Here is a 5,045-nt window from a genome sequence, read left to right as displayed (position 1 = left end):
TTTCATGTTACTAAAACATTCCCGCTTGTCTAATTTGAAAAATCCCTTTTACGGATTCGAAAACGGACTTAAAACGCTCAAGATATATCAAAAACGAACTTCCGGACGCGAACCGACGTGCTGACCAGCAGAAGCCCCATTTTTTTATGTTGTTTTGTGACTTGTCTTGACCCCTCTTGCATGCAAACCTTGATATCACGCCCCATGTTTGACCCTTTCAACCCACCCTATATATACACCCTTATCCCCTTCATTAATCCTTGCTCATTCATCTCTTTCTCTTCCAATTCTCAAGCATTCAAATGTGTTCTTCATATTTTTTTGGCAGTTTGACTTTCCAAAGTCAAACTGACCATAGTCTTACATTATAATCAACTTGTTAACACTTATTTATACTTGAAGATTGTTATACAACATATATATAATAGCACCCTTTGTACCTTTGGTGGGCATTTCTCCGGTCTCGGTCGGTTAAGTGTCCGGCCCATAAGACAAAGCTACATGGAGGACTCGTAGTAGTCCTTGATTATATATATTTTCCGCATCTAACCATAAAACTTGTTATACTTGTTTAACTTCTGCTTATCTTAGTTCTATTTTACATTTTGAGGTCCATGGTTATGGGTTTGTAGAGACTAGCCTCGATTATTCCGTAAATAGCTCCAAACCGAAGCCGAACTCTTGTTTACTAGTTTGTTTAAATAGTTGTATAAACATGTTTTATGTAAGATTTGAGTTTCTAAAAACCATTTTAATTAGTTCCATGGTTATGGGTTTGTAGAATCTAACCTCGGTCTTATCCCGAAACAAGATCCGAACCGGAAACCGAACTTTCGTTTAAAGACTTTGTTGTTGACTTTTTGTATGTAAGACTTTGGTATTATTATTTATAAATTATTTTACAAGTTCTATGATGTTTGGACATGTGGCAACCATTCTTGGCCTTATTCCAAGATAAAAACCGAACCAAACGGAACTAAACCAAGTTTACTCGCTTAAGACACACAAACGTGTTTTTAACCATTAAAGCTTACATACTTCTTTAAAAATACTTTATAAACTGATTTTAATTATTTTCACAAAGTACTCGGAATGTTGAATCCAACTTGATCCTATAACAAAGTTTGGACCGACTAAACCGAACACTCGCTTAACGGACGTTGTTAGTTCTAAAACAATAAGAACTACATACTTGGTTAAGTCTCTTTAAGATTTATTGAGTTATCTCATACATTTATTATTTTGGGAAAGTTGACTTTGGGTTTGGTCAAGTCACCAAGTGTGACATTTGAGCCAAAACAAGGTACACCTCAGTACGTATTTACCGATTAAGCAAATAAACGCCTTTTACGTAACAAACGAACGATTAATCAAACGGGTCGGGTTATGACCCAGATATCTCGGGGGGCCATCTATAAGTGATATACGATCTATACAAGCTAAAACATTAGAAATATGGCCTTAGTTTGATAGCAAACAAGTTAAACGAAAATATGCTCGTTTAACTACCCGCTATAGATTTAAACGCGAAAAATAGTTACAAACCAAGCATTGTATCATCCGTTAAGCCGAAAAAGACTTACCAAACACTTATTTGAAATGTTTTAAGCGATAAGTGAAAATATTTTTGATTTTTACAAACATATAGTATGTTTTTATAATTTTACACAAAACTAGCCGAAAAACACTCGTTTTCGCGTTGTTTAACGCACCCGATAAGTTTTTCGCGCCAAAAACCGAACCCGAACTAAATTTGGACCGGGCTTTTCGTATTTGGGCTTGAGAAATCAGAAACTTGGGCCAAAATGGGCCCAAGGTGGGCCCATGGAGCTCCGATCGCAACAGCAGCCCCCCCTTTTTAGTTCTTTCACATATAAACTAGATCCAAGATATTTTCAACATTATTTTCTTGAAAACTCTGGACACAAATTCTGCTCCAGCCAAAAACCTTCAAACCCTAAGGTAAGGAGTTTAAATAAGTAGCTTTTGTACTTGTTTAAACTTGTTTAATACCATTAAAACATGTCTTGATTACTAAAAATCATTCCTAACCGTGTAAAAATTGTAAAAATGGTCCATAAACATGCTTTGATTATACACATGGTAAGGAACCTGTTTTGATAGTTTTTTTGACCATAAACACGGATTAAAGGGTTGAAACGACGTTTTTACGGTTCAAAAGTTCGTTTTTGTGCACTAGCCGAAACCCTAAGTTAAGGGCTGTTATGTTGATGAAAAGTTACTTGGTTTGTGATATAGGACTGGTACCTAGCTTTCTTAGAAGCACAAGAACCTGAAAACTTGATTAAAAAGTCGGAAACGAGCCAAACCCGCTAAGGTAATGCCGAAACACTCGCTTACGGGCTATTTAGGTTAAGGTTGTGATGTGCATATTTTTAGGACTTGAAATTTTTCAGGGACATCAGGGACCATGTCAATGAGTCCCTGTTTAAATTTGGTAATTTTTCGACCATCCGAGAATATTTGGCGAATTTATTACCGAATTGGGACGTTTATTTGGGAAAAATAGCTAAAATACTTAAAAAATTATGAAAATTTTCTGGGAACTCAGATTTGATGTATTTTGATCACATATGAATTGTGGGATCATTTGGAGAAGTTTATAGGTGTTTTGTTTATTTGCGTTCGTGTGAATTTTTATAGCCGAATTTGGGCCGAAAAGAATATCGCACGAGCTTTTTACATTCTGGAATTGATACAAGTTGTTTTGGGACATGATTTGAGTATTCAGGAATTTTTGTGAAATTTTTGGAAATTTTTTGGGGTAAACGGACGATTTTCAGGCGAAATATAGCTGATAAAATGAATTTTTATAAATTAATAAATTAGTAAATAAATTCCAGAAATATTTTTTATGAAAATCTACATATTTTAATTGATAAGTGGTTAAATTTTCATAATTTAATGATTAATGGTTAATTAATTATGGTAATTTAAATATTAAACAAATTCAGTTTTTATAAAAACCGGCAAGTTTGCGACTAACGAATCTGCGGGAATATCAAAACACCAAGAGTGATCAAAAATCATATTTTTGAACTAATTAAGTAAAAACGAACTTTTCTATGAAAACCTGGACAATCTGGATGGATTGTGCGCGTTCCTTCTTAAATCAAACTGAATAAACGGAAACGGGCCCCGTAGCTAATCCGGGACCCTAATATGTGATCTTTCGTTATAACTTAATCATGTTATTAAACAATACATTTACCAAAGCTTATTTTCCCATAACTGTTTTCTGAACGCGTAAACCAGCAACTTGGCCCAGCTGGGAAAACGGGAATCTGAGCCAAGTTCAGTTTTAAGTATTAGACATTGAACAACATCACAACCTAAGCTTATTGCCACTTTCTGGGCGTTCCAGCTACACCCAGATTAGTTATACAGCCCAGTTTAGTATTGAGATTATAATAATATTAAAATATTAATATTATTATAATATTGATTATAGGAACTACTGATAGCGGACCGAACAAACCACGAGCTGATACAGTACTGAATATCTACTAAACCGTGAGTTTCATGACCCCACTTCTAAACTGTAACACCTATGCATTTTCATGTATGAAATCACTAGTCTTTTATACTCGTATTTAATAAGGTCCATGTATTAGTTCACCATCTATATTATTATGAAATCATATATTATTTATTTCTAGTTATTAATATTATTTTCATATGCACAATTACATGTTTCTATGTACATTTAGTTATACATGGTTAATCGTTAACGTGACACGTTTAACCAGGAATGCCTAGATTTAATATTTGTCATTGTCAATTTTATCGTAAAGTAATTTTATTTATATCCTTAAATTCAAATTAAGAATAACCTTCTAGAATATTCTATTCTTGATCTCCAAGATTAACCTTATCCAAATTTGAATTCAAGTCCTAGTCAAATTCTATCTCTAATTCATCATAATCTCTTCTCTAAACACCCCTATAATAGAACTCCCTAGCACCCCTAAAATTCATTCCAAACCTGTATATTCCAAAGCCCCAAGGTTGAAAATTCGTGATCATCATCCTCTCAAAGATTCACAACTCGTTTCCTTCCTAGTAAGTTCTATTTTCCGTTTAATGTTTTGTTCTTTCATTCTGCAGAAAAACCTTTTCTTTCAACGCTTAGATCTCGGTCATAATATATCCAAATCACGAATTTCAAAAGCCTAAATTGGTTCTTTATGTGTCTAGTATCTCTATAATTTTTGGTGTAAAATTTTATAAACTTTAAAAATGTTTTTATTATTTTGCTTTAACAAAGGGTCTTGCTGAAAATCCTAACACATAACTTTAGCCTCAAAACGAATGTCATAACTCACTCATGTTTACGAATTATGACCCAATTTTTGGATATATTGTAGACCTTCTAATTATAAAAATTATCCAACTGGAATCTCCTCAATTTGTTAAAGTATCGATTTTTAGTGATTTTTCTACTAAACTGACTCAGAATCAGACCCCTCGGTAGTCTATGAATTTTATATTTTTTTTATAAACACTTAAATCTTATAAAAAATATACATGTTAAAAAACTCATACGGTTACAAGATATAAAATTTTCGTAATCTAACTCAAAGGTTTACTATTTTTAAATATTCATGTCTTGAACAGTAAACAACCTATTCTTTTCTAGAAAAGATAATCTAAAACCCTAAACCATAAAGTATCACTTGAAACCCTAAAATTCAATTGTACTTCCAAACAAACACCAATTCTATAGATATTCAACCAAGGGTTCTGTCACCAAGGCTACGGCCTAAGGAAAAACCAAGTGGCGTGTCCGGGCGTGAATGGACCCACTTACCTTTTCCTGGGAACCTGAGGTCGGAGATTCTATTCCACCGAAATAGGGTCACATTCTAACAACTTTCTTGATCATTAGGGCTCTAAACAAAAGCGTTACAAGTCTCAATTCATCAACGAAGGTGAGTTCATAGCCCCTTTTACATGCTTTTAAACGTTTTATACTTCGGGGTGGAAACATGCATAATCAATTTGTTTTACATGTTATTTGATTC

This window comes from Bidens hawaiensis, unplaced genomic scaffold (genome assembly GCF_021521415.1).
Source record: "Bidens hawaiensis isolate Kalapana, Puna unplaced genomic scaffold, B.hawaiensis_p1.1 tig00004743_1, whole genome shotgun sequence".
In the NCBI taxonomy this organism is placed as follows: Eukaryota; Viridiplantae; Streptophyta; class Magnoliopsida; order Asterales; family Asteraceae; genus Bidens; species Bidens hawaiensis.
This window is presented reverse-complemented; position numbering follows the sequence as displayed.